Genomic DNA, 20,406 nt, shown 5'->3' with positions numbered 1-20,406 from the left:
TTGTAAGGCTATTAGTCTTTATGGGGATCCCTGGGCAGCTTGGTGCCTGGGCAGTAACCCATGACAACCAATCAATTTGCTTTTATTCCTCTTGTAGCTGGCTAGGTAAAGCTAATCACTCATTGCAGCGTTGTTACTACAGAGGAATCGAAAGTGCAGGGGGCCCAGTGAGGCCCTAATTCATAAGCTATTTAAGCAATATTATGGTGCCCAAATTAAGTTTGCCATGGCGCCTAGTTACGCCAATAACTGGTTGCAAATTTGCCTACTGTTGAGCCCCAGAGCATTCTGCTCTTATGTTTCTATTCCAGTGCCGCCCATCCCTTATTCACCTCTTCCATTACATCTTTTTGCAGGGAACAACATTGGTTGTCAAGTGCTCAAAATGCATCTAATTTTTCCAAAAGCGGCAGACCTTTCTCAAAGTGGGCAAAATTGTAAGAGGATCAGGTTTGGACATAACTGGGCTTGGCCATGGCTGGACCTTAGACACTGCCTAAAACATTTACATTTTTTATTTGTTTTATGTTGGGGAGGTATAATGAGTAAACAAGTCTGGGTCCAGTGAAAGAGAACTTGTCATGTCACTAAAACATCAGTGTCAGAATCTACTGATCTGATCAATTGCCCTCAGTTCCAAAATATCATTTTCTAGATCCTTTATCAAACTGTTGATGTAATACAAATAATACTTTTATTCTCTCTCCAACCCACCTTCAGAAACTTGCACTTAAAGCTTTTAGAAACGCAGAAATGTGTTCCTGGCATTTTTGGTCTTTTAAAGGAATGAGGATGTGGTACAATGTGTGGCTGGCTGTATAAAGCCCACAGTTTTCCATGATGTAGCTCTAAATTCATGCTTGCACATACGCAAAGTTCATAAGGCCCCTGGGAACTGGCCACCTCTTCTCTGCCCAAAGCCCCCAGGCCCCCAAGATAAAGTACTGAAGCATAACATCTGCTTGGCAATCAGCCAGCTGTAAAAATAACCCTCATTTTAGGAAAGCCACGAGTATTCCTGTCAGTCCTTCACTGGCGTTTGGAAATGACGTTCTGGAGCCTGGAGCTTCTTTCTGGGATCTCACAACCATTTGTAGAAAAATAAAATGATTCCCCAGGGCCATAGGCTTGAAATAGAATATTATAATAATACTATATCACTTAAATGGCTGTTTGTGAAGACATTTTTCAGCAAGTTGCATTGATCTACACATTCACTTTTATGAAGGGGAATGTACAACTGACACAATGTTAGCAAAATTTTCCTTCTAACCAAAAATGCCCTGTTCTGTGCCAAGGGAGGAGGTTGTATGCATTCATATATCTCATGACTACTTGGATGCTACACCCTTGTATGTGGCTTTAACCCAGTGTATATGATATTATACATGTGTGATGCTGTAGTCTGTCTGTTTTTACATTCTATCCCTTCTCTACCTGGGATACCATTACTTTTCTGTTTCCAATAACATGTTAATGCAAACAAATCAGGTGCTACTGTGGTGTCTCTTTCCCAGGGGGCAAAAACCAGCAGTCCTGTCTCATTTTATGGCTGACGTTCTAACTGCTGAATCAGAGCTATAAGGGCTCATTTACACACCCAATGTGGGTCCAAACACATACACTTTCATACAGCTGCACTTACATTACATTAACATTTATTTATAAAGCGTCAACATATTCCGCAGCGCTGTACAATAAGTAGACTTAATGCGTTGGTTCCACCCCCTCTATTTAATCAAGTGCAAGTCTGCTTACTGACACTGGGAAACCCTGGAGATGCCTCCACCTTAAACATAGCACTAAATCTGGGGTTCCCTTAGCATGCTTTAATAGGCATTGCAGCTTTGTACCCCAAAAACAGAAAGCTGTTTGAATGCTGAGGGCTGGAAGTGACAACATTCCCACATTTTAGCTGTGATTTGCACCCAATTTACTTCTAAACACAAGAGTAAATTTAAGCATGGTTTAAAACATTGGTCACAATTGCACGTGGGAAAAAATGCTGCATCAGGGGTAAAAGCATGGTGATTTGCAAGCCACATGGCAACACCAGCTGTCCTTTTATTTCATGGATTTCATTGTTCACAGTAACCTCATTGTAACCTAGAGGAGTCTGTCATGTCAGAAGGACATCAAATGTTGGGCGACATTGGATGTTAAGGGGAATGGCTGATGATGACTAGTTGATTGTAGGGTGGGGTCCGATTCTGTTTAGTTAGCAGTGCCCACCCTCAGGGGTCCCAAGCTGGCAGTGGGCTAGTAAGCTACACCCAATGGGGTGGGCATGGCCAACTAAGTAGTATGGGTGTCCATGATGTCTAATGGTCTAATGTCTATGGTTCCCCATGCCTAATGGCAGCACTTTATTTGTGTGAACCAGGCTATCTTTTAAATTGTGTACACGTGTGAGATCTTTAATGCAGAATCCTCTGGACCTTTTTAAAATTTAAAAAACCCAATAGGATTGTTTTAAACCCCATTATGGACTTATGCTTAGTTACTTTCAAATATAAAGTACCGGTTTGGTATTAGAGAGAAAATGAAAATCATTACAAAAAAAGCATTGTTTGCTTAAAGACACTGGTCTGCTGAGATTTCTGGTCAACAGATTTCCAAAAAAGAGATCCCATAGCTCTACATACATATAGTTCTAGTACAAGATGAGAGTACTGTATCCCCACTGACAAAACAATGGTTTTTCTAGACCTACCTAGTGTAGTCCCTTCCCATATAAGTGAGTATAGGCTGGATTGGCCTTGCAGATACTGGATACATTCCTGGAGACATTACCCAATGTCAAGCCAAGAGCCTCAAATGTTCCCTTCTAAAATCAATTTATCATCTTGTTATCATTTCAAAAATGACAGAGCACAAACAGAACTAAAAATTAGCAATGAAAAGAGTTTCTACTGCAGCAAATATAGAATCATCTTGCAGGGAGGGAGGGACTGTTCTTTTCACTCCTCACATTTGGGAAGAGATTTGGGCTAGACAGTTTCTGCAAAATGATTTACTGGGAAAATTAATCTGTTTCATATAAGGCTTGAATATTCATCACGTCTGTTATGGGAATAGTAATGATTTGTGAGACCTGAGGCTGTGCTCATCATGAAAACAGGGAAAGTCTCCCCGGCACAAATGTGCACATTAACCGGCTTAAGGGAGCGGGACACGTGCGCGGCCAGAACTTGGTAATGTGACAGCGAGGGAGAAACGGCAGTGGATTTGGTCGCATTTTGACCAGACTGTATTTAGATTCTTTGCCAGTGCCTGGATATATTCCTGCCAAGTTAAACAGAATGGAGAACTCAGGCTGCCCCAGAGGATGTGGAAAGGAAATTAAAATAATGCCAATTTATAAATAGAACAAACAGCACGTATGCATGAAAATGAGGTTCAAAGCTGAAACTGCAAAACCTTTGGCATGAAACAAGTTAGAAAAATACCTGGTCTGTTTTAATAAATTGAACTACAATGAGGAGGGTAAATGCAACAACATTACGATCATTTATTTATATAGCAACGGCAAGTTAAGCTGTGCTTTAAGGTGGCCTTACACTATAAGATCTGCTCATTTTGTGAGGTTGCCTAATGAGTGAATCTTTCCACCCTTATGCCCACCTAAGGTGGCCCATATCACAGCAATTTGAGGGCAGAGGGCCACACAATCGAATTATGACAGGAATAGGGACCCATCAAGGCAAGGACCACATCAATGAACCAATGTGGCCCCCGATCAGATGGGAAAAAAAACCTGCCCGATCTGGACAATTTTAGGCCTGATATCAGTCGGGAAGGCCCTCTGAGGGTCTAAAGGACCCAAAAGCAGCAAAGCAACACCAGTAGCAGATATAACATGTAGAGGCAGTGGAGATAATATACCAGCACTTATAGTAGATCTGTAGGTGATAGCACTAGTGATGAATGAATCTGTCCCGTTTCTCCGAAAAAAAACAACGGACACAACAATTTTTTTACATGGGCGTCAATTATAGTGCCTATAGCAGCAGGGAATGTAATAGTACAGCAGTACCTTGAATTACAGTGGCAAAGTAGCAGAGCAGTGCCTATAGTAACAACTGAGGTTAGAGCACAACAGTTCTGCTAGTAGTAGCAGGGATAATAAAATTGCAAAAACTATTGTAGCAATGGTAATAACATTATTGCTTAGCTTCCATCTTAACCAACACTATAGGTGGCCATACACGGGCCAATTGTAGCTGCCGTGTAGGGGCAGCAACGACTGGCCTGCCCGACCGATATCTGGCCTGAAATCGGGCAGATATCGATTGGGCAGGTTAAAAAATTCAGTCGGATCGGGGACGGCATCGGCTCGTTGATGCGGTCCCCAAACCGACTGCTCCCTTAACAGTCGTTATAATTCGATCGTTTGGCCCTGGGACCAAATTAGCTTAAATTCCCCCGATATCACCCACCCAATCGCTTGGCGAACGGATCTCTATGTGTATGGCCACCTTAAGACATCTCAGCAGACCCCTAAAGGCTTTTATATAAATTGGTGGGATTGACGTGGGTCAGAGCGAAGCCCCATAGTTCAGGTTTTCTAATCTCCTCATTGCACTTCACTACAATCAGACCTATGTCTGTATTCTACGCTGCATCTTAAAACAATAACACTTCACATGCAATAACACTACAGCCTGGCATCCAATTTAATGCCTCCTCATCCCACTTATTCATAGAGATCTTGAAGTTCCTACAATGGCACGCTTGCTCTGTAGTCTCGTGCCTCATGTAACAATGAATGCTCTTTCAAGCTACTGATTTCAAGGTTTGATAAAATGTTCCATCTTAGAAAAAAAAGCTTCCCAAAGGAGAACTGTATCACTGCCATATATGTAGAAAGTGAAAACAGATATCTGGATTGTAATAAGATCTGACATCTTTCTCTTTTATAGACTTCATATGGTGAATGTAAATGCATCAAAACCTTTTGTGTTGTGCCGAGCTTGAAAGACAGAAGCGAGGGAAAGTTCTACTTACTAGTAAACCACCAAAGGAGGCAAAATAAAGCCACCTAAAGGAAGGGTGTTACCATTAGGGTTGGGCAAAGTGCAGTAGAGGTAGACTAGAGGTATGAATTCTAGGTGGGCAAATAGTATCTTGTGACTCCCCTAGCAGTTTACCTTGGAGTGCATTCTCTCCAATTCTCACCCTGTCTGAACCCCCGCTACTACTCCAAGTGCCCCCACCCAATCTTTGGTAATAAGTGACGGAAAGAGAACCAACATCTTCCTTTACAAATCCAAAACCATGAGTAGATATTCTCCACTTAACAACCACATCTCAGTTTGGACTCTGAAGAATGGAAGGGCATTTTAACATCTTATATTTGCAACAAAATGAAAGAAAAATAACTGGAGACCAATTTGCAGAGACTTTAGTTTTCCTATGATATCAGTCAGTGGTTTTATGGTCCAATTCTCAGGCAGCTCAGCAACCATGATGGAAAGAGCAAACAGCAGGGGAGTCAAGAACCACTCAGGTACCTGTGGCAGCAAAATTATTCCAGGGAGCAGCTTATTTTAAAGATGGAAAACTCAGTGCGTATATATTTAACCTGATGCAAAATATATCATTGATAAATCATACTAATTCCTATGTTTAATGAGTAAAATGTTTTTTAAATTACAGGCTAAACATACCTCCTGTACCTTGTAAAATATCAGAATATTAAGTCACTAAGGAAAACTAAAGCCTAAAAAAATATTGAACTTACTGTAACAGCAGAGAGGTTCAGTAGCCCTATAACAGTAATGATCCAGGCCTTCAAAGTCGTCTACAGAAGCCCTTCATCTGTGATCTTTTTAAACCCTCTGTTTTGCAAGTCAGTGACACTGCACATGCTCAGTACATTCTGGGCTGCAGTGGGGAAGCTAAGCTTAGGTGTTAGCCCCTAAGTACAACTAACTGAAAGCAGCTCAGGTTGTGAATCCATAGAAAACAAGATGGGGGGCTACTGGGGCATCTTTAGAGGCACAGATCTTCCCTGCTAAAGGGCTGTGGGCACCTTGGGCTGGTACAGAAACCCAAAAATATGGTATAATGTTTCTAGAATATTTTTGTTGATTTCTTATTTAACTATTTACAGTTAAAAGACTACAGAGTGAGTATCTTTAGCAGGTCATTGAGAATATCTGTTTTTTGAAGGGTACATTCATATAATTCACAAGCTTCATTGGGCTGTGAAACAAGTGACATCACTATGCTCCAGTTCTTTAAGTTCTTGCACTATTACACCTCAAACTGATGGCTGTTCCTATAAAACAAGGAGAGCAGACTGTTGGCATGGTTACAGCTATCAATAACACCTTGCAGGAAAGTACCTGATGCAATATGTAAAGGCCCGAGCCATAGAATTTTATGTGGATACTGTAACTAAAAAAAGAGAACCTACAAATCTCACCTCATCAGAAAAGGAACAAAAACATTGTCCTATTTTTAATAAAAACCTAGTAAGTACAGCATGGAAAGTTTCAGATTTTTGTACTTTAATGTTTTTAATTTTCTTCTGTATGCCCATAAACTTTTGGCCAGCCCCTGAGGGCAGCAGTCCACGAGACTTGCAGGCTCAGCTCTTTTTCTTTATTTTGCACAGTTACTAGTGAGAAGAGAAATGATTGCTTCTCTTTTTCCTGGCTGTGCTTCATGCTAACCCATATGCAAACACATTTTGTGTAGGCCAAGAAATAAGACAGTGTGTCTTGCCAGATAAAGCAAATCCTACATGAATGCAGCGATTTAACACTGCCAAGTGCGGAGCCACACTAGAGCAAAGATTTCTTATACGGTTCCAAACCGCCACAGATAGAGCAAAGGATGTGCTGGGCCCTCGTGTAAATAAAACAAGGATGGTTCTGCTCAGGGAGGAATCTGGGGCACTGCACCGTCGCTTGTGTTCCTCCTCGGTGTTTGTGGGTAGAGGATAAACTATGTGGCTTGTCTGCGTGCCGTTTGTGTTTGTTGGCTGGGATTCCTCTACTGCCATGTGAGGATGTTATTCTCAGTTCTACTGCCATATGCGAGTGTTCATTATGAGCCATGGCTTTTGAGGACACAACTGGGTTTTATTTGCTAACACTGCTGTATCCTATATCAGCCAATCAGCATTTAGCTTTGATTTGTCATGCTGCAGGTAGAATATGGAAAACAAATATTTGATTGGTTTCCAAAATCTCAGGTTTCAAGTTTAGTTCTATGGAGCATGAACTCTCTGCCATAACAGAATAAAGATATCAACAATCTCCCCATCATCATGGCTTTATCAATCATTACTTTCTGGGAGTGGGATTACTATGAGAAAAGCTTTAACAGCTAGCCTATAAATATTATAAAATTACCTTTTAATATTTTTTCTTTATATAATGCAGGTATGGGACCTGTTATCCAGAATGCTTGGTATCTGGGGTATTCTGGAAAAGGGGTCTTTCTGTAATTTCTATCTTCATACCTTAAGTCTACTAATCATGTAAACATTAAATAGGATTGTTTTGGCTTCAATGAGAATTAATTATATCTTAGTTGGGATTGAGTACAGGTACTGTTTTATTATTACAAAGAAAAGGGAATCATTTAACCATTAAATAAACCCAATAGGGCTGTTCTGCCCCCAATAAGGGGTAATTATATCTTAGTTGGGATCAAGTACAGGTACTGTTTTATTATTACAGAGAAAAGGGAATCATTTAACCATTAAATAAACCCAATAGGGCTGTTCTGCCCCCAATAAGGGGTAATTATATCTTAGTTGGGATCAAGTACAGGTACTGTTTTATTATTACAGAGAAAAGGGAATCATTTAACTATTAAATAAACCCAATAGGGCTGTTCTGCCCCAATAAGGGGTAATTATATCTTAGTTGGGATCAAGTACAGGTACTGTTTTATTATTACAGAGAAAAAGGAATAATTTAACCATTAAATAAACCCAATAGGACTGTTCTGCCCCCAATAAGGGGTAATTATATCTTAGTTGGGATCAAGTACAGGTACTGTTTTATTATTACAGAGAAAAGGGAATCATTTAACTATTAAATAAACCCAATAGGGCTGTTCTGCCCCCAATAAGGGGTAATTATATCTTAGTTGGGATCAAGTACAGGTACTGTTTTATTATTACAGAGAAAAGGGAATCATTTAACTATTAAATAAACCCAATAGGGCTGTTCTGCCCCCAATAAGGGGTAATTATATCTTAGTTGGGATCAAGTACAGGTACTGTTTTATTATTACAGAGAAAAAGGAAATCATTTTTAAAAGTCTGAATTTTTTTATTAAAATGGAGTCCATGGGAGACGGCCTTACTGTAATTCAGAGCTTTCTGGATAGCAGGTTTCTGGGTTAACAGGTCCTATACCTGTAAATAATTTCATAACCTTAAACTGTAATGATCAGCATTCCAGGTTTTATATAGTAGCCTATCTTAAATGTATTAGGCTTTTGTTTGTCATTATCTGTATTTAGCATTTTTTTTATTCCCACTCTGATGGCAAATGCTTATAGAATCTTGGTATTAAGCAGGGCTACCAAACTGGGCTACCAAACTGAAGTCCAAGGGACCAGATGCCACCCCACAGTGTATTTTCTTACCTTACCCTGCTCATTGACTCGATTGACTTGATCACAACCACGACATGTAATGGTTAATCAGAACGTCACACAGAGAGTTTAGCAGGACTAGTATAAACACTATTTTTGATTGATAATCTGTTAATCCAGTACTCTCTTATCAACCCTGTCCCATCATAATTGGTCTACATTCCAGGTTGGAGAAGAAAGAAGAATAGGAAGGAAAATAAAAGCACAGACCAATAAATATATAGGTGAATTGGGAGACTATTTAGAATTTGAAGGGGCAGGTTACATCGCTCTATTTTAAGGAGCATATTTATATTAGTATATAAGCCAACATCACCGGTGATGTTGTCCATAGCAACCAATCAGTAATTACCATAGATTTGAATGGTCAGAAAAAAACAAAACAAAGATAACTGCTTTTGGACTTGTGTTGGACTTGCCCACCAAGATACTAGTAAATCTCCCAGTGGGCCCAGGTGTCAGTGGGCCCTCCTGCTCTTTATCAAATGCCTGCTTCATGGTCATTCCCTATTTCTAATTGGGAATGAAGAGGAGAAATAGATGGAAGAATAGATTCTAGCATGTAAATTAAAGAGATTAGAAGACTAAGAGGTTGGGGTGAGGAAAAGAAAAATAGTTTGGAGGGGGAGCCTATGGTCTAAAGGTTTCCTGGTGGGACACTGTTGCTATGTGCAACATCACCGGTGATGTTGCCTTACACACTGAAATAAATATGCCCCTAAATATATGCTGACTCCCTTGATGCACAGAATCAAGATTCATTTTACATAGGATATTGTCAGCCAGGGTTCTAGAAATCTCTCTACACTTCTGTATTTTATCCTTGGCCATCTTTTGCAATGTTTATAAAATCTTACTCAATTTGTTATTCTTACCCTTGCATCAAATCTTATCCCACTTCCTCCCATCGGCCCATCTATCAGCACTTCCTGTGCAATTAGGGGCCTTTCTAGAGAAAACAAGTGGAGTTGGGTCAGAAAGGGCAAGTTTCTGGCTGCCAGGATTAATCAGATTGAGTCCCGACTCCTTGCGCTAATGGGATGCACAAACCACCAGGAAAGTACAAATGACTCTACATCAAAAAGCCACTGTTATTAATATTAACATGTATTTATAAAGTACCAACATATGCTGCTATATGGGTACAACATAGGGGTGTATACATCATTCATGATAATTGCATACAACTACGGACCACCACAGGAGGTAAGGTGGGCCCTCTTCATTAGAGCTTACAATCTAAAAGGGGAAGGTATTAGTACATTTCCCAATTATGGGTGTGGTTAGTTTTAGACAGCTTAAAGCCCTTCTGTAAATATATGATATTTGCCAGTATACTGGCAATCTGTGGATTCTGGCAAATGCCAGAGGGGCTGCTGTAAGATGCCATAGACAGTCACTATTTATTGGGCCTATTGGGGGCTGTTTGGGCCTCTGTGTACAGGTATCAGACCCCTTATCCGGAAACCCATTATCCAGAAAGTTCTAAATTACGGAAAGGCCATCTCCAATAGACTCCATTTTAATAAAATAATTCACATTTTTAAAAATGATTTCCCTTTTCTCTGTAATAATAAAACACTAACTTGTACTTGATCCCAACTAAGATATAATTACCCCTTATTGGGGGCAGAACAGCCCTATTGTGGTTATTTAATGGTTAAATGATTCCCTTTTATCTGTAATAATAAAACAGTACCTGTACTTGATCCCAACTAAGATATAATTACCCCTTATTGGGGGCAGAACAGTCCTATTGGGTTTATTTAATGGTTAAATGATTCCCTTTTCTCTGTAATAATAAAACAGTACCTGTACTTGATCCCAACTAAGATATAATTACCCCTTATTGGAGCCAAAACCATCCTATTGGGTTTAATTACTGTTTAATTATTTTTAGTAGCCTTAAGGTAGGAGATCCAAATTATGGAAAGACCCCTTATCCAGAAAACCCCAGATCCCAAGCATTCTGGATAATGGGTCCCATACCTGTACTTGAAATGCCAGGGCCTGTTTTGTATCCCAGTCCAGACCTGTCAGTATAGATATAATGAATAGTTAATGTACAGTTCAATGTGTAACTAGGCATAAAGAGCGACTTGAGGATTTGGATTTAATCAAGGTATGTATAATAATTAATGTTGTAATGCAGGAGAATCCATTTAAACATAGCCATGCAATAACATATCTTAAGTATTATTGTACACTTCTCTGCAATAGCACTGTATATATGGGGCCTTAATACCACTGCTAAGATGGTTTCACCTTAGATATAGGATCCCCTGGTAGGAATTAACTAATACTGTTGACAAAGCAATTGGGTGTGATATACTTTGTTGTGTTGTGTTTGGGAGCAGTTCCCCTTTAAGTTCGCTTGCATTTGTCAGACAATCTCTTTGGCATAGGGAGAACTCTATTTCTTCTTCCTCGTCTTCCAGCTCTTATTTCACCATGAGGTCTCATCTTTTTATGTTTTATTTAGTTTCTAAATCATCCCGGCAGCAGCTGACAGTAGCCTTTATTACCCTATTGCAATCCGGCATTTAGGGGACTGTCCTTTCTCCAGTCTGACACTGTATTTTATTGGTGTGATTAGTTCTTCATAACGTTGCATAATGTTCTTTGTCCTGCAAGGGGATAGTTTTATTGTATTGTCTGTGTCTTTCAGGTTCCATTTCACTCGGCTACTAGTAAGACTATGGCTAATCTTCTGCACACAGCCTCAGGCTGTCTTTTACTACTTGCCTTTTGGGTGTGGGGGCTTTGAGGGATATGAGGTATCAAATTATCACATGTTTATGGGTTTGTATTGGTCATGGCTCCCAGGGGCTCTGCTGGCTAGCTCATTCGCTGAATCACACATTCTCATTATTACACACAAGTTTGCTTGGCACGTGATATAAACAGGTGAAGGCATTGCTCACGTTATTGCACTGAGGGTTCTGGGTTTGATTTTTTATTTAGACTGATTATAAAGCAACCAAAGCAAATAATATGTGGTTAGACTTACAGTTGTAAGCATAATTAATATTGTTAGCTGTCTGACAAAGGCTAAATATTTGTAGAATTTGAATAGCTATATAAACATAAAGACTATAAAAAGTAAAGAAAGGGGACATGGGGTATGAGTTTCACTATATGTTTAAAGCCTAGTACAGCTATAGGACCCGTTATCCAAAATGCTGGGGACCAAAGGTATTCTGGATAACCCCTTATCCGGAACACCTTTGGTCCCGAGCATTTTGGATAACAGGCTTTTCCGTTATTTGGATCTCAATACCTTAAGTCTACTAAAAAATCAATAAAACATTAATCAACCCCAATAGAACTGTTTTGCCTCCAATAAGGATAAATTATATCCTAGTTGGGATCGAATACAAGGTACTGTTTTATTATTGCAGAGAAAAAGGAAATCAATTTTAAAACTCTGATTTATTTACTTAAAATGGAGTCTATGTGAGATGGGCTTTCCGTAATTCAGAGCTTTCTGGATAATGGGTTTCTTGATAACGGATCTCATACCTGTACAAATGAAAAGTTAAAGAATTTTCGATCAGCCTAGTAACCCATAGCAACCAACTAAGTGATCAGAAAAAGCATTAGCATTTTCAAAGCATATAACTGCTGGATGCCATGGTTGGCTGCTGTTTTACTAGACCTGATGTAAACCTTGCGAGTTTTATAATATTGCCCTCCAAGTTTATTACATCCAGAATGCCCAGCTCCACACCCTGCACTTGCATCCGCAGCACTTGTGGAATTCACTGATGGAGGAATGTGGTTCTGCCATAGGAAATACAGCATCAAAGCCACCGACAGCTGTGTGAGAATAGCAAGCCTGCCCGTCCTATTCTCCACCACAGCATCTGCTATCTTCTAGGCTAAAATAACTGATGACTATGTATGTAGCCAGCATTTTTCTCCAGCAGTGTGTCAGCCTGAATTGCTAGGGCAAATCTATGTATCTTTCTACCCTGAGCAACTTTGCTTATGGACAGTTTTGTTTCCAAATGTTTTCTTTGTTCATTTGACCATAGAAATGTATTTAGAAAAAGGAATATAGTAAATAACATCTAAAATGTCATTGTTTAGGCAGGGCTACCATCAGCGGGGGAAGGGAGAAGTCCAGTCAGGCATCCTTGTCCCCAGAGAGGAGCACTAAGGGCCATAAAGGTCCTTCTCATAGGTTGCAAGGGTTTGGGGAGATTGTGGGTGTGTTCTGTGCATAGTGGGTGTGGCTGACGCAACTTGAGGTGTGGCTATATGTGGAATTTAGTTCCCTCGTGGGGGGTGCTGACTAAATAGTTTGGTGCCCCATGGTTGCTCATACAGTCAGATATAAAGAAATTCTTATTAGATTAGTAGAGGTATGGGACCTGTTATCCAGAATGGGACCTGTGGTTTTTCAAATAAGAGGTCTTTCCACTTTAGGTCTACTTAAAACTAATTTAAACATTATTAACTAAAAAAGTAGGATTGTTCTACCTCCAATAAGAATTAACTACAACCTAGCAGAGATCAAGTACAGGGTACTGTTTTACTGTAACATAGAAAAAGGAAATAAAGTTTAAAAATTAAATGAAGTCTATGGAAGGTGGCTTTCCTGTAATTTGGAGCTTTCTAAATAATAGGTTTCCAGATAATGGATCCCATACCAGTATATGGATTGGCACTAGGGTTGCCACCTAGCTGGTACTTTGGCCAGTAGATGACCTGCTAGGGTTGGATCATTTACATCACACAGGAGTCCAATCTAAAATAACTATAACTAGGGTTGTCACCTTTCTTTTTTAACTTTTCCAACATTATTTACAATGTAGGTGTCATGGTGTAAAGGGGCGGGTTGTGACTATGGAGGGGGCGGGGCAGACAGGGGCAGAACAACAGGCAATTCAAAATTTACCAGCACATACTGTACATTTCCAGTAGGTTAGTAATGCTGGTCCCTGCTTTGCATTGTACAGGTATCGGAACACTTATCCGGAAACCCATTATCCAGAAAGTTCCGAATTACAGAAAGGCCATTTCTAATAGACTCCATTTTAATCAAATAATTCTAATTTTTAAAAATGATTCCCTTTTCTCTGTAATAATAAAAAAGTACCTTGTACTTGATCCCAACTAAGATATAATTACCCCTTATTGGGGGCAGAACAGCCCTATTGGGTTTATTTAATGGTTAAATGATTCCCTTTTCTCTGTAATAATAAAACAGTACCTGTACTTGATCCCAACTAAGATATAATTACCCCTTATTGGGGGCAGAACAGCCCTATTGGGTTTATTTCATGGTTAAATCATTCCTTTTTCTCTGTAATAATAAAACAGTACCTGTACTTGATCCCAACTAAGATATAATTACCCCTTATTGGGGGCAGAACAGCCCTATTGGGTTTATTTAATGGTTAAATGATTCCCTTTTCTCTGTAATAATAAAACAGTACCTGTACTTTATCCCAACTAAGATATAATTACCCCTTATTGGGGGCAGAACAGTCCTATTGGGTTTATTTAATGGTTAAATGATTCCCTTTTCTCTGTAATAGTAAAAAAGTACCTGTACTTGATCCCAACTAAGATATAATTAATCCTTATTGGAGCGAAAACAATCTTATTGAATTTAATTACTGTTTACATTTTTTTTTAGTAGACTTAAGGTAGGAGATAGGAAGTACGGAAAGACCCCTTATCCAGAATACCCAGGTCCCGAGCATTCTGGATAACGAGTCCCATACCTGTATTATGCTGGCTAAGCAGGTGAAATACTGGCCAGGTGGCAAAACTAACCATAACCACTGTATCTTGCTATCTAGGATTTTCCCAGACACAGTGAGTACACAGAAATGGCACAGAGGCATGACAACAAAAACAAGAAAGAGCTTGTATTTCAAGTGTTATAATAACTAAAATTGGCACTAGATGAAAATGACCTTTGCCAATTTCTTTAGTTCTTATTTATTTACTAATGCCCAAAATAATTATTCAGTTGGGAACATGCCAGCAATGGTTAATAAATAAAATCATTTCATTATCTCCGTTTCCCGGTGAAATGTTTTAATTAGGTTGTTTTGGCTCAGAAATGTAGGTTCCAGGGAAAAAGTCAGGGGAACTCCGATATGACACATATAAAGGGTGTTCAGCTGTGTATGTGGTAACACTGCCTGGAACAGGGACACTGAATTCAAGTGGGAACTGCACCTTATTTGTATGTAGGATTATATTTTACAGTCTAATCTATTATCAAAGGAAAGTTCCATAAGAAGCCATTTAAGCTACAGAAGCTGGAATTCTTGGGAGCTGGGGTTTTCCCAGATAAGTGCTACTTCCGGAATTTGGAGACCATGCCTTATGGCTCTTTCAAGTAAGAACAAAAATTAGGATTGTTGTACCATCAACAAGGATTTTGCTAGTTTATTGTTTTATTTAATTAACTTGCCAGTTTATTTAAAGGAGAAGTACATCCAATTATACACAGCAGAGCTCTTCCTTCCCCATTGCATTAACCATATTCTTAAAAGGTCCTCCTAGCAATGCGGGGCTGCACAGTGGGGTCGGTGCCTGGATGGGATCCAGCAAAGCACAGCAGGCAGCAAACTTGTTCCACAGCTCTGCATTGGGGCCTCATGTACTGGAGTATGGGTAATACAGTCGGGGAGGTGGGCTTGTGCAGGGGCCTTATATTATATATTAGGGTTGACTTCACCTTAAACAATAAATAAAAGAAAATGTGTAGATGGAAAGCATCAAGTTGTGTTCCTCCTGTACTTTGCACAACCTTATTAAATAAAAACCAGCTGAGTTTCTTTATGTGCTCCCTTGTGGAACCCCACTGCAAGGAACAACATGGAGATACACTTGTGTGTAAGAGCCCTGACTCTCAATACTGTCTGTCTGAGAGTACTGGAACTTTGTCAGGATTGGTACGAAGTTACAGCTGAATGTCCCACAGTGACCTGCCAAGTGGTTTGGTCTTATTTGGTCAAACCCCTTCCCCAGCATTGGTGTTGCTGGACTATAACAGACATGTCCAATCCCCCTGTATTTGTAAGGATTCTCCTGGATTCAAGTCCACCTCCCAGGGTCTCGCATGTTAACACGACTGTCTCAAGCTGTCAGTAATTTCCCCATAAACCTAAATTACCTACTCCACTGAAATGCACAGAATTGTAACCCAAAGTCCTCCAATATTGTCTGAAGCACTGGAGAGGTAGCACAGCAGGGTGTCATGGCCAGAGTCATCCAAGATGCCTCCAGATCATTTTGCATCTGATTCAGCATGTCTGTTACAACTCCCAGAATTCTCCAGCATATTATCAAATGGTAAATTATTATGGGAGCTCTATTCTAAAAACAAAAAAGTAGGATTCTTGCCATCTTTAGCAATGCCATATCTAGTGTCTGGCTTTCTGGTGGCAAACCCAGACCGGGAACATCCTCACTGGAAGCCAGGACCAGACCAGCTCCCAGTGCATTTGCCCATGATTGTCAGTAATTAGAGATGAAATGGAATTCACAACATTTTTATTCTCTTCTATGTACTGTAAATTGTAATAATTCTGGGCATAGCTACCTATATGCACAGAACATCTGCATCTTTGAATTAATACTTTGTTTCTGCACAGGAAAGCATAGCAGCGGCTTCCTCCATAGACCCTCACTACACCATCTCCACATCAGTGATAAATGATCAGTGCTCTTCTGTTTAAGTCTATAAGCCCTTGAGCATTTGCAAGTATGGCAGCTCCCACTCAAATACATGCTATCCAATATGCTAGAAGGAGTTTGGTTTATACAATAAGCTATAAACTACTTATGATAAAATGAAGAAGATAACCTTAACTTACTAATGAAAGGGCCCATTTTAATAAATATATAAAATGTATTTGTAGATGCAATAGCAGAGGTTTGTGTTGCCTTAAATGTTCCTTTTGCTTATATCTTTATATAGGTAACACTAATGCTACAAAACAAGGACACTTGCACTTTTAAAATCTCATTAAGTGTAGGAATGTCCAGCTGGCTGCTGGCAGGGGAATGCTGATAGTTGCAGTTATACAACAGCTGTAGGATGGTAGCTGTATGGATTAGGCAGAAGGATTTATATTCAAGGCAAGCAAGCTTGGTACCATTGTTATGATAATGTTACCACTAGGGGCACTGTTTCATTCCAGTTTATGGATTTATTTACTCCAGCAGAGGAAGCAGTATGGCATTTTAAATGGCATTTGCTGTTTTTATTGTATACAGATAATACTTTGGTATTTTGCAGCTTGTACGTTCAGGTTTCATAATAATTCTACGGAACGTAAGTGGTGCACCCATTATATTTATATATATGGGTTCAGAGATAAAGGGGAACAGCAAATAAACCAGAAGTTATACCCTTGTGTAATTAGATGCCTTTTATGTACAGATTAGGTCTAATGCCTTGGGTTAAGCAGCAATTGGGACAAGTAAGGCATTGCCCCTTTAGTGCTCAGCACCCCCTATGGCACCAACCATAGCAGTGGGCAAAACAGATAATACTACTCATCTACATTCATTTAGTAACACTGGGCAGATCTGCATAAGTAATTACCACATATCAGCCAATCAAAAGAAACATATCTTATTGGTTACTGCACTAGGGTAAATAAGAACTATCCATGCTCTTTGTGAGTTGGCTCATTTTGCCATTACATTTCAATAGTCACAGCCAAGATTTGAACTCCCAGCATCCCCAGCCTGTACAGCTCAAACTTTCTGGCCCTGGAACACATGGTGTGTCACGTAAACTGACCCAATACACATAAAAAGCTGGACAGCTCTGATTTACGGAGTTGTGGAGTTATGAAATCATATTACAGCATATCCTCTATCCCAGTTGGATAATCTTATTTGTTTCCAAACATTCCTGTCAGCACGCAGCGAGCTTTGGCAGCGGAGACGCGAAATGCAATACTGTGTCTTTAAGGGCAAAGCACTTGTTTTACACAAAGTGCGACATTAAGCTGGAGCTGGGCCATCTCCCTGGCTGGGCTCATTTGGAATGCATTGTTCTGGCGAATAGGCATTTAACTGTTCTCTTCCACAACTCCCCGCGCCGCTCATAAATCAGCACTATTGCTTGCAGCCTCTTTTGCAGTGAGTTTGTAGAATGTCTGTGTAGGATAGTTGGCCAGCACAGGTAGGGGGAATATAGGCCCTTTTAAATTGTATTTTTCTATAAATATTTAGACATAGCTCTGTGTGTACATCTATCTATCTATCTATCTATCTATCTATCTGTCTTTTATGTGCATTTATTAACAAAGGTGGGAGCTGCCATACCACTAGTGAGGTAAAATGTAAACACATCCATAATAACAGTGTCCTCCAAGTTATCATGAGAAATTGTAGGGAGCTTGTCTGGCCTTACCAAGCAAATGATGAACTAACAACCCAGGCATGGTAGCAGCCTTGTAAGAAAAATTAAGTTATTAGAAATTATTAAGTATAAAGTACCTGATTTGCAACCCATTTATTTGCATTAAAGATGAGTAGATTGTAAGAAAATTATTTTAATACCAAGTATTTTTAAAGTGTCATCATTCCATAGTGCTGTACAGTAGAAGGTTGTAAACTTACATACGAATACTGATACAAGGGGTACAAACAGAGCTTACAATCTAAAAGCTACATAATCAAAGATTAATAGCTTGACCCATGTTAAACAGAAATCGTTCCCTGCAGTGCAAAGTTTAGCAATAGTTACTAGGTTGAGGGGTTACCTAACAAATTGGCAGACCCCCCCCCCCATGAATATGACTTTCCTGACTGAAGCTTGACCATTTGTGTCTGTTAGTTACCCCTCCCATATAGATTGTAAGCTCTACGGGGCAGGGACCTCGTTCATCTTGTTTCTGACTCTTATTGCAACTGTACCTTGTATTTATTTGTATTTATTGTTGTACTTTGTATTTATCCATTATCTTTAACCCCCTGTTTGTATTAATGTATTCTACTGTACAGCGCTGCGTACATAATTAGCGCTTTATAAATAAAGATATACATACATACAATACATACATACATAAAAGAGCCACCCCTTCTTTATGCCAGTTGGGTACAATTGGGTAAAGAGAATAAAGGTTGTGCCAGGCTAGGAGAGCTGTATTGGAGGGCACTTTATTACTCTGGATCACTAGCAAAAGGCAGCCTTTTACTTGAAGCATTTTTTTACTCCATCATTAGGCACATCAACGGGCACAAGGGGCAGGATCTGTATTGGGAGCTTGTCTGCTGCTCATAGTTAGTGACAAACTGCATCAGTTGGCAGAAGTGGAGCTGAACTTTAAAACTACTCCAGAGTGCAAAGCTTAGGTTCATAGGATCTGTCCTCTGACTGATGGTACCACATGCATGAGAAAACTGGCACAATGCATCCCAGGGTGGCATACTAAGCAAGCCTTTAGCCCCATATGAATAGACGGAGTTGGGCACCAATGCAGAAAGAAGGTAGATAACTTGGATAAGTTCTGAAGGGGTTACATTTTATCCACAGAATTACTTTCTTTGGGACCTGGTACAGCATCTCCATTGGTTACTGCTAGCATATTAAACCCATAACATATCAAGGCTTTAGGTGCTTGTCAAACTGCAATCTGCAGGTAAGTTCTGATCCATTCCTTTGGGAATTAGCACCACTGTCACACAAACACATGTAAAAGGAATCTCTTCTCTTCACTTTGCTTTCAGCAGAGCAGTAAGGCAGTTTTCCTACTATTGCCCACTTGTTCCCCACTTTTGTTTTCACTTTGACAGCTAGTGGGTAGCCAAGGCAACAATAGTGCCTGGCAGTTTTCCTAACGCCCCATTTCCCATCTCTGTGCAAAGCTTCACTTACCTGGGTCCCACTCCTGCCAGATGGAGCAGTTTAGCAGGGATCCCAAATCTCCCCGAGCTCTTCCTGTTTGTTTCTGTCTTGTCTGAATTTCTTCTCAGTGAGGTCTTGAAAGTGAAATTTTTCTAACGCTGGAATGTTTGACAGCTTTTTCCATTGGGCTTCATACAGCGCGAGTCAGGAAAAGGGGTTTGCCAAAAGAGTTGTTTTGGGGCATTCCTTGGTTATTGAGCAATAAAGTCCATCAGAGCAGCATCCTCCAGTTCAGCCGGCTCTATGGGACGTCTTCAGACAGATGGAAATTAGAAGCAGAGATGAGCGGGGAAAAGTTTATCCTGATATTTCAGTATATGGAAACATGTGCCAACATGGCAGCTTCAGTGATACAAAAATCACAATTGTTCCATCTTTCAGGAAATCAGAAGAGAGTTGCACTTTTCCTGCCTAAACAGTCTGTCTTGCTCTCTACTTCTTTCCAATCCTCCCTTTCTTTTTCCATGTGTAACGCCCACCTCTCCCAATGACTCCCCCCTCTGTGTCAGGGTGGCTGGGAGTCTGTTTTCAATTCTGCTTCATTTTCTCTCTCTCTTTTTTTTTTGTCTTCACTTTTTTTTTCTCTTTCTCAGGATATGAGGGGATGTGTAGAAAATTCACAACTGATGCCAGCTGCTGACTCATGGCTTTATTAAAGCCAACTCATATGAAACTGACTCCTATTATAACAACAAACCGGTGGGTTTATAATTGTTGCTCAGGTTAAATCTGCCCCCAGCCCCGAGCATTTTTAGCTACATCATCAGTCACTTGACTATTCTTTTTGTAATCCATTAGTGGTACAAATAATATATAAACTATAGACTGCTGCAATGGCTACACCAATACTAATATATAACAAACTGGGTAGCTGCATGTTACACTCACAT

General features: G+C 39.9%; 1 protein-coding gene across 1 annotated transcript in view; it reads right to left on the bottom strand.

Moving 5' to 3' along the window:
- The window catches only part of pdgfrb (platelet-derived growth factor receptor, beta polypeptide), a 72,015-nt gene extending 51,991 nt beyond the window's left edge, over positions 1 to 20,024 (bottom strand). Inside the window, exon 1 of the mRNA XM_012959674.2 lies at positions 19,487 to 20,024. The gene's annotated coding sequence lies outside the window, so the exon portion shown is untranslated. The remainder of the gene's footprint in view (positions 1 to 19,486) is intronic.
- Positions 20,025 to 20,406: the final 382 nt, after the last annotated feature.

The sequence above is a fragment of the Xenopus tropicalis genome, chromosome 3, assembly GCF_000004195.4.
Source record: "Xenopus tropicalis strain Nigerian chromosome 3, UCB_Xtro_10.0, whole genome shotgun sequence".
NCBI lineage: Eukaryota > Metazoa > Chordata > Amphibia > Anura > Pipidae > Xenopus > Xenopus tropicalis.
The sequence above is the reverse complement of the archived record's forward strand: the minus strand, read 5'-3'. Positions and strand labels throughout refer to the sequence as shown.